Below are 11,633 nucleotides of genomic sequence, written 5' to 3'. Positions count from 1 at the left end.
TTATTAAATTAATTGACAAATAATTACGAATGATGCCCATGTATAATGAAAGAATGTTTAATATACATTAACAAAAATGTAGAATGTGTTTAGAAATTTGAAAACAACACTAAAGATCATAGGCTTCAATATATAGAGCATTTACCGAAAAATTCAATATTTTCGTAGGGGGTTAACACATAGATTTTGAGAAAAATTCAAAAATATGAAAATATTGTTTTAATGCATAGTTGCATCCTTTACTAACATATGATGAAATTCAAAGAGGTTTGGAACTTTTGTTATCTTCGTTTCTCTAGAATATAGTGATTTTATTGTGGTTAGTCCACCAATTTAGGGAGTATTATGAAGTTTTACTAAATTAATTGACAAAAAATTAAAACAATGCTCTTGTACCACGAAAGAGAGTTTAATATACTTTAATACCAATGTAGAATATGTTTAGAAATTATAAATCAACAATAAAGTTCATAGGCTTCAGTATATAGAGCATTTACCGAAAAAATCAATATTTTTGTAGGGGTTAACACATAGATTTTGAGAAAAATTTAAAAAATATGAAGTTTTATTTTAGCTATTTTATAGTGGTTAGTCCACCAATTTAGAGAGTATTATGAAGTGTTATTAAATTAATTGACAAAAAAATTAAAACGATGCTCATGTACCATGAAAGATAGTTTAATATACATTAATACAAATGTAGAATGTGTTTAAAAATTTTAAAACAACACTAAAGATCATAGGCTTCAGTATATAGAACATTTACCGAAAAACTCATTATTTTCGTAGGGGGTTAGGTTAACACATTGATTTTGAGAAAAATCCAAAAATATGAAAATAACGTTTTAATGCATAGTTACATCATTCACTAAAATATGATGAATGTGAAAGATGTTTGGAACCTTTGTTGTCTCCGTTTTTCTAGAGAATAACGATTTTGTAGTGGTTAGTCTACCAATCTAGGGAGTATTATGAAGTTTTACTAATCAAAGCGATTTTAATGCATAGTTGCATCCCTAACTAACATATGATGAAGGTCAAAGAGGTTTGGAACTTTTGTTGTCTCCGTTTCTCTAGAAAAAACGATTTTATAGGGGTTAGTCCACCAATTTAGAGAGTATTATGAAGTTTTACTAAATTAATTGAAAAAAATTAAAATGATGCCATGTAACATGAAATAAATTTTAATATACATTAATACAAATGTAGAATGTGTTTAGAAATTAAAATAAAAACACTAAAAATCATAGGCTTCAGAAATTCAAAAATATGAAAATATTGGTTTAATGCATAGTTGCATCCCTCACTAACATATGATGAAGGTCAAAGAGGTTTAGAACCTTTGTTGTCTCCTTTTTTCTAGAGAATAGCGATTTTATAGTGGTTAGTCCACCAATTTAGGGAGTATTATGAAGTTTTACTAAATTAACTGACAAGAAATTAAAACGATGTCCATGTACCATGAAAGAGATTTTAATATACATTAATAAAAATGTAGAACGTGTTTAGAAATTTTAAAACAACACTAAAGATCATAAGCTTCAGTATATAGAGCAATGACCAAAAAAATCAATATTTTCGTAGTGGTTAACACATAGATTTTGAGAAAATTTCAAAAATATAAAAATATTGTTTTATTGCATAGTTGCATCCTTCACTAACATATGATGAAATTCAAAGAGGTTTGGAACTTTTGTTGTCTCCATTTCTCTAGAATATAGCGATTTTATTGTGGTTAGTTCACCAATTTAGGGAGTATTACGAAGTTTTACTAAATTAATTGACAAATAATTACAAACGATGTCCATGTATCATGAAAGAGAGTTTAATATAAATTAATACAAATTTATGATGTGTTTAAAAATTTTAAAACAACACTAAAGATCATAGGCTTCAGTATATAGAGCATTTACCGAAAAATTCAATATTTTCGTAGGGGTTAGTTAACACATAGATTTTGAGAAAATTTCAAAAATATGAAAATACTGGTTTATCGCATAGTTTCATCTTTGACTAACACACGATGAAGGTCAAAGAGGTTTAGAACCTTTGTTGTCTCCGTTTTTCTAGAGAATAGCGATTTTATTGTGGTTAGTCCACCAATTTAGGGAGTATTATGATGTCTTACTAAATTAATTGACAAACAATTACAAACAATGCCTATATATCGTGAAAGAGAGTTTAATATACATTAATACAAATGGAGAATGTGTTTAGAAATTTTAAAATAACACTAAAGATCATAGGCTTCAGTGTATAGAGCATTTACCGAAAAAAAATCAATATTTTCGTAGCGGGCTTAACACATAGATTTTGAGAAAAATTCAAAAATATGAAAATACTGTTTTAATGCATAGTTGCATCCTTCACTAACATATGATGAAGGTCAAAGACGTTTGGAACTTATATTGTCTCCGTTTCTCTAGAAAATAGTGTTTTTATAGTGGTTAGTCCACTAATTTAAGGAGTGTTACGAAGTTTTACTAAATTAATTGAAAATAATTACAAAAGATGCCCATGTATAATGAAAGAGAGTTTCATATACATTAATACAAATTTTGAGTGTGTTTAGAAATTTTAAAACAACACTAAAGATCATAGGCTTCAGTATATAGAGCATTTACCGAAAAATTCAATATTTTCGTAGATTTTGAGAAAAAATCAAAAATGTGAAAATACTGTTTTATTGCATAGTTGCATCATTCACTAACATATGATAAAATTCAAAGAGGTTTGTAACTTTTGTTGTCTCCGTTTCTCTAGAATATAGTGATTTTATTGTGGTTAGTCCACCAATTTAGGGAGTATTATGAAGTTTTATTAAATTAATTGACAAATAATTACAAATGATGCCATGTATAATGAAAGAGAGTTTAATATACATTAATAAAAATGTAGAATGTGTTTAGAAATTTGAGAACAACACTAAAGATCATAGGCTTCAATATATAGAGCATTTACCGAAAAATTCAATATTTTCGTAGGGGGTTAAACACATAGATTTTGAGAAAAATTCAAAAATATGAAAATATTGTTTTAATGCATAGTTGCATCCTTTACTAACATATGATGAAATTCAAAGAGGTTTGGAACTTTTGTTATCTTCGTTTCTCTAGAATATAGTGATTTTATTGTGGTTAGTCCACCAATTTAGGGAGTATTATGAAGTTTTACTAAATTAATTGACAAAAAAAATAAAACAATGCTCTTGTACCACGAAAGAGAGTTTAATATACATTAATACCAATGTAGAATATGTTTAGAAATTATAAATCAACAATAAAGGTCATAGGCTTCAGTATATAGAGCATTTACCGAAAAATTCTATATTTGTAGGAGTTAACACATAGATTTTGAGAAAAATTTAAAAAATATGAAGTTTTATTTTAGCTATTTTATAGTGGTTAGTCCACCAATTTAAGGAGTATTATGAAGTTTTATTAAATTAATTGACAAAAAAATTAAAACGATGCTCATGTACCATGAAAGATAGTTTAATATACATTAATACAAATGTAGAATGTGTTTAGAAATTTTAAAACAACACTAAAGATCATAGGCTTCAGTATATAGAACATTTACCGAAAAACTCATTATTTTCGTAGGGGGTTAGGTTAACACATAGATTTTGAGAAAAATTCAAAAATATGAAAATAACGTTTTAATGCATAGTTGCATCATTCACTAAAATATGATGAATGTGAAAGAGGTTTGGAACCTTTGTTGTCTCCGTTTTTCTAGAGAATAACGATTTTGTTGTGGTTAGTCCACCCATTTAGGGAGTATTATGAAGTTTTACTAATCAAAGCGATTTTAATGCATAGTTGCATCCCTAACTAACATATGATGAAGGTCAAAGAGGTTTGGAACTTTTGTTGTCTCCGTTTCTCTAGAAAAAACGATTTTATAGTGGTTAGTCCACCAATTTAGAGAGTATTATGAAGTTTTACTAAATTAATTGAAAAAAATTAAAATGATGCCATGTAACATGAAATAAATTTTAATATACATTAATACAAATGTAGAATGTGTTTAGAAATTAAAATAAAAACACTAAAAATCATAGGCTTCAGTATATAGAGCCTTTACTGAAAAGTTCAAAAATATAAAAATACTTGTTTAATGCATACTTGCATCCCTCACTAACATATGATGAAGGTCAAAGAGGTTTAGAACCTTTGTTGTCTCCGGTTTTCTAGAGAATAGCGATTTTATAGTGGCTAGTCCAACAATTTAGGGAGTATTATGAAGTTTTACTAAATTAACTGACAAGAAATTAAAACGATGTCCATGTACCATGAAAGAGATTTTAATATACATTAATAAAAATGTAGAACGTGTTTAGAAATTTTAAAACAACACTAAAGATCATAAGCTTCAGTATATAGAGCAATGACCAAAAAATTCAATATTTTCGTAGTGGTTAACACATAGATTTTGAGAAAAATTCAAAAATATAAAAATATTATTTTATTGCATAGTTGCATCCTTCACTAACATATGATGAAATTCAAAGAGGTTTGGAACTTTTGTTGTCTCCATTTCTCTAGAATATAGCGATTTTATTGTGGTTAGTCCACCAATTTAGGGAGTATTACGAAGTTTTACTAAATTAATTGACAAATAATTACAAACGATGTCCATGTATCATGAAAGAGAGTTTAATATAAATTAATACAAAGGTATGATGTGTTTAAAATTTTTAAAACAACACTAATTATCATAGACTTCAGTATATAAAGCATTTACCGAAAAATTCAATATTTTCGTACGGGGGTTAACACATAGATTTTGAGAAAAAATCAAAAATATGAAAATATTGCTTTAATGCATAGTTGCATCCTTCACTAACATATGATGAAATTCAAAGAAGTTTGGAACTTTTGTTATCTCTTTTTCTCTAGAATATAGCGATTTTATTGTGGTTAGTCCACCATTTTAGGGAGTATTATTAAGTTATACTAACTTAATTGAAAAATAATTACAAATGATGTCCACGTACCATCAAATAAAGTTTAATATAAATTAATACAAATGTAGAATGTGTTTAGAAATTTAAAAAAAAAAAAAAGACCATAGGCTTCACTATATAGAGCATTTACCGAAAAATTTAAAATTTTCGTAGAGGTTATAACACATAGATTTTGAGAAAAATTTAAAAAATATGAAAATACTGTAATGCATAGTTGCATCCTTCTCTAAAATATGATGAAATTCAAAGAGGTTTGGAACTTTTGTTTTCTCCGTTTCTCTATAAAATAACGATTTTTTAGTGGTTAGTCCACCAATTTAGGGAGTATTATGATGTTTTACTAAATTAATTGACAAAAAAAATAAAACAATGCCTATGTACCATGAAAGAGAGTTTAATATACATTAATACAAAAGTAGAATGTGTTTAAAAATTTTATAACAACACTAAAGATCATAGGCTTCAGTATATTTTCGTAGGGTTAACACATAGAATTTGAGAAAAATTCAAAAATATGAAAATATTGTTTTAATGCATAGTTGCATCCTTCACTAACATATGATGAAATTCAAAGAGGTTTGGAACTTTTGTTGTCTTCGTTTCTCTAGAATATAGCAATTTTATTGTGGTTAGTCCAGCAATTTAGGGAGTATTATGAAGTTTTACTAAATTAATTGACTAATAATTACAAACGATGCCCCTGTATCATAAAAGAGAGTTTAATATAAATTAATACAAATGTAGAATGTGTTTAGAAATTTTAGAACAACACTAAAGATCATAGGCTTCAGTATATAGAGCATTTACCGAAAAATTCAATATTTTCGTAGAGGTTTACACATAGATTTTGAAAAAAATTCAAAAATATGAAAATACTGTTTTAATGCATAGTTGCATCCTTCACTAACATATGATGAAATTCAAAGAGGTTTGGAACTTTTGTTGTCTCTGTTTCTCTAGAATATAGCGATTTTATTGTGGTTAGTCCACCAATGTATGAAGTATTATGAAGTTTTACTAAATTAATTGACAAATAATTACAAACGATGCCCATGCATCATAAAAGAGAGTTTAATATACATTAATACAAATGTAGAATGTGTTTAGAAATTTTAAAACAACACTAAAGATCATAGGCTTCAGTATATAGAGCATTTACCGAAAAATTCAATATTTTCGTTGGGGTTAGTATATAGAGCATTTACCGAAAAATTCAATATTTTCGTATGGGTTAGTTAACACATAGATTTTGAGAAAAATTCAAAACTATGAAAATATTGTTTTAATGCATAGTTGCATCTTTCACTAACATATGATGAAATTCAAAGAGGTTTGAAACGTTTGTTGTCTCCGTTTCTCTAGAATATAGCGATTTTATTGTGGTTAGTCCACCAATTTAGGGAGTATTATAAAATTTTACTAAATTAATTGATAAATAATTACAAACGATTCCCATGTATCACGAAAGAGAGTTTAATATACATTAATACAAATGTAGAATGTGTTTAGAAATTTTAAAACAACACTAAAGATCATAGGCTTCAATATATAGAGCATTTACCGAAAAATTCAATATTTTCGTAGCGGGGTTAACACATAGATTTTGAGAAAAATTCAAAAATATGAAAATATTATTTTAATGCATAGTTGCATCCTTCATTAACATATGATGAAGGTCAAAGAGGTTTGGAACTTTTATTCTCTCCGTTTCTCTAGGAAAATAAAAGCGATTTTATAGTGGTTAATCCACCAATTTATGGAGTATTATGAAGTTTTACTAAATTAATTGAAAAAAAAATAAAATGATGCCCATGTACCATGAAATAAATTTTAATATACATTAATACAAATGTATAATGTGTTTAGAAATTAAAATAAAACACTAAAAATCATAAGCTTCAGTATACAGAGCATTTACAGAAAAATTCAATATTTTCGTAGGGGGTTAACATACAGATTTTGAAAAAAAAATCAAAAATAGAAAAATACTGTTGCATCCTTCTCTAACATATGATGAAATTCAAAGAGGTTTGAAATTTTTTTGTCTCCGTTTTTCTAGAGAATAGCGATTTTATAGCGGTTAGTCCAATAATTTAGGGAGTATTATGAAGTTTACTAATCAAAGAGATTTTAATGCATAGTTGCATCCCTAACTAACATATGATGAATGTCAAAGAGGTTTGGAACTTTTGTTGTCTCTGTTTCTCTAGAAAAAATGATTTTATAAGTGTTAGTCCACCAACTTAGAGAGTATTATGAAATTTTACTCAATTTATTGACAAAAAATTAAAATGATGTCCACGTAATATGAAATAAAGTTTAATATAAATTAATACAAATGTAGAATGTGTTTAGAAATAAAAAAAAAACACTAAAGATCATAGGCTTCACTATATAGAGCATTTACCAAAATTTTCAAAATTTTCGTAGAGGTTATAACACATAGATTTTGAGAAAAATTCAAAAAATATGAAAATACTGTTTTAATATATAGTTGCATCATTCTCTAAAATATGATGAAATTCAAAGAGGTTTGGAACTTTTGTTGTCTCCGTTTCTCTATAAAATAACAATTTTATAGTGGTTAGTCCACCAATTTAGGGAGTATTATGATGTTTTACTAAATTAATTGACAAAAAAAATAAAACAATGCCTATGTACCATGAAAGAGAGTTTAATATACATTAATACAAATGTAGAATGTGTTTAAAAAATTTATAACAACACTAAAGATCATAGGCTTCAGTATATAGAGCACTTACCGAAAAATCAATATTTTCGTAGGGGTTAACACATAGAATTTGAAAAAAATTCAAAAATATGAAAATACTGTTTTAATGCATAGTTGCATACTTCACTAACATATGATGAAATTCAAAGAGGTTTGGAAATTTTGTTGTCTCCGTTTATCTAGAATATAGCGATTTTATTGTGGTTAGTACACAAATTTAGGGAGTATTATGAAGTTTTACCAAATTAATTGACAAATAATTACAAGCGATTCCCCTGTATCATAAAAGAGAGTTTAATATACATTAATACAAATGCAGAATGTGTTTAGAAATTTTAGAACAACACTAAAGATCATAGGCTTCAGTATATAGAGCATTTACCGAAAAATTCAATATTTTCGTAGGGGGTTTATACATAGATTTTGAAAAAAAATTAAAAATATGAGAATATTGTTTTAATGCATAGTTGCATCCTTCAATAACATATGATGAAATTCAAAGAGGTTTGGAACTTTTGTTGTCTCCGTTTCTCTAGAATATAGCGATTTTATTGTGGTTAGTCCACCAATTTATGGAGTATTATGAAGTTTTACTAAATTAACTGACAAAAAATTAAAACGATGCCCATGTACCTTGAAAGAGAGTTTAATATACATTAATAAAAATGTAGAACGTGTTTAGATATTTTAAAACAACATTAAAGATCATAGTCTTCAGTATATAGAGTATTTACCAAAAATAATAATATTTTCGTAGGGGTTAACACATAGATTTTGAGAAAAATTAAAAAATATGAAAATATTGTTTTATTGCATAGTTGCATCCTTCCCTAACATATTATGAAATTCAAAGAGGTATGGAACTTTTGTTGTCTCCGTTTCTCTAGAATATAGCGATGTTATTGTGGTTAATCCACCAATTTAGGGAGTATTATGAAGTTTTACTAAATTAATTGACAAATAATTACAAACGATGCCCATGCATCATGAAAGAGAGTTTAATATACATTAATACAAATGTAGAATGTATTTAGAGATTTTAAAACAACACTAAAGATCATAGGCTTCAGTATATAGAGAATTTACCGAAAAATTCAATATTTTCGTATGTGGGTTAACACATAGATTTTGAAAAAAATTCAAAAATATGAAAATATTGTTTTAATGCATAGTTGCATCCTTCACAAACATATTATGAAATTCAAAGAGGTTTGTAACTTTTGTTGTCTCCGTTTCTCTAGAAGATATCGATTTTATTGTGGTTAGTACACCAATTTAGGGAGTATTATGAAGTTTTACTAAATTAATTGACAAAAAATTAAAAACGATGCCCATGTACCATGAATGAGAGTTTAATATACATTAATACAAATGTAGAATGTGTATAGAAATTTTAAAACAACACTAAAGATCATAGGCTTCAGTATATAGAGCATTTACCGAAAAAATCAATATTTTCGTAGGGGTTAACACATAGATTTTGAGAAAAATTCAAAAAAATGAAAATAATGTTTTAATGCATATTTGCATCCTTCACTAACATATAATGAAATTCAAACAGGTTTGGAACTTTTGTTGTCTCCGTTTCTATAAAAGGTATCGATTTTATTGTGGTTAGTACACCAATTTAGGAAGTATTATGAAGTTTTACTAAATTAATTGACAAAAAATTCAAAATGATGCCCATGTATGATGAAAAAGAGTTTAATATACATTAATACAAATGTAGAACGTGTTTAGAAATTTTAAAACAACACTAAAGATCATAGGCTTCAGTATATAGAGTATTTACCGAAATATTCAATATTTTCGTAGGGGTACACATAGATTTTGAGAAATATTCAAAAATATGAAAATACGGTTTTAATGCATAGTTTCATCATTCGCTAACATATGATGAAGGTCAAAGACGTTTGGAACTTTTATTGTCTCCGTTTCTCTAGAAAATAGCGTTTTTATTGTGGTTAGTCCACCAATTTAGGGAGTATTACGAATTTTTACTAAATTAATTGTCCAAAAATTAAAAACATGAACATGTACCAAGAAAGAGAGTTTAATATACATTAATACAAATGTAAAATGTGTTTATAAATTTTAAAACAACACTAAAGATTATAGGTTTCAGTATATAGAGCATTTACCAAAAAAATCAATATTTTCGTAGTGGTTAACATATAGATTTTGAGAAAAATTCAAAACTATGAAAATAATGTTTTAATGCATAGTTGCATCCTTCAGTAACATATGATGAAATTCAAAGAGGTTTGGAACTTTTGTTATCTCCCTTTCTCTAGAATATAGCGATTTTATTGTGGTTAGTCCACCAATTTAGGGAGTATTATGAAGTTTTACTAAATTAATTGACAAATAATTACAAACGATGCCCATGTATCGTAAAAGAGAGTTTAATATATATTAATACAAATGTAGAATGTGTTTAGAAATTTTAGAACAAAACTAAAGATCATAGGCGTCAGTATATAGAGCATTTACCGAAAAATTCAATATTTTCGTAGGGGTTTACACAAAGATTGTGAGAAAAATTCAAAAATATGAAAATACTGTTTTAATGCATAGTTGCATCCTTCAGTAACATATGATGAAATTCAAAGAGGTTTGCAACTTTTGTTATCTCCGTTTCTCTAGAATAAAGCGATTTTATTGTGGTTAGTCCACCAATTTAGGAAGTTATATGAAGTTATACTAAATTAATTGACAAATAATTACAAACGATACCACTGAATCATGAAAGAGAGTTTAATATACATTAATACAAATGTAGAGTGTGTTTAGAAATTTTAAAACAACACTAAATATCATAGGCTTCATATATAGAGGATTTACCGAAAATTCAATATTTTCGTAGGGGTTAACCCATAAATTTTGAGAAAATTTTAAAAATATGAAAAAAACTGTTTTAATGCATAGTTGCATCATTCACTAACATATGTGAAAATTCGAAGAGGTTTGGAACTTTTGTTGTCTCCGTTTCTCTAGAATATAGCGATTTTATTGTGGTTAGTCCACTAATTTAGGGAGTATTATGAAGTTTTACTAAATTAATTAACAAATAATTACAAACAATGCCCATGTATCATGAAAGAGAGTTTAATATACATTAATACAAATGTAGAATGTGTATAGAAAATTTAAAACAACACTAAAGATCATAGGCTTCAGTATATAGAGCATTTACCGAAAAATTCAATATTTTCGTAGGGGTTAACACATAGATTTTGAGAAAAATTCAAAAATATGAAAATATTGTTTTAATGCATAGTTTCATCTTCACTAACATATGATGAAGGTCAAAGAGGTTTAAAAACTTTGTTATCTCCGTTTTTCTAGAGAATAGCGATTTTATAGTGGTTAGTCCACCAATTTAGGCAGTATTATGAATTTTTACTAAATTAACTGACAAAAAATTAAAACGATGCTCATGTACCATGAAAGAGAGTTTAATATACATTAATAAAATGTAGAACGTGTTTAGATATTTTAAAACAACATTAAAGATCATAGGCTTCAGTATATAGAGCATTTACCGAAAAATTCAATATTTTCGTAGGGGGTTTATACATAGATTTTGAAAAAAATTTAAAAATATGAGAATATTGTTTTAATGCATAGTTGCATCCTTCACTAACATATGATGAAATTCAAAGAGGTTTGGAACTTTTGTTGTCTCCGTTTCTCTAGAATATAGCGATTTTATTGTGGTTAGTCCACCAATTTATGGAGTATTATGAAGTTTTACTAAATTAACTGACAAAAAATAAAAACGATGCCCATGTACCTTGAAAGAGAGTTTATTATACATTAATAAAAATGTAGAACGTGTTTAGATATTTTAAAACAACATTAAAGATCATAGTCTTCAGTATATAGAGTATTTACCAAAAAAAAAAATATTTTCGTAGGGGTTAACAC

This window comes from Brassica napus, chromosome C4, assembly GCF_020379485.1.
Source record: "Brassica napus cultivar Da-Ae chromosome C4, Da-Ae, whole genome shotgun sequence".
Taxonomy (NCBI): Eukaryota; Viridiplantae; Streptophyta; class Magnoliopsida; order Brassicales; family Brassicaceae; genus Brassica; species Brassica napus.
Note: the sequence above shows the minus strand (reverse complement) of the source record.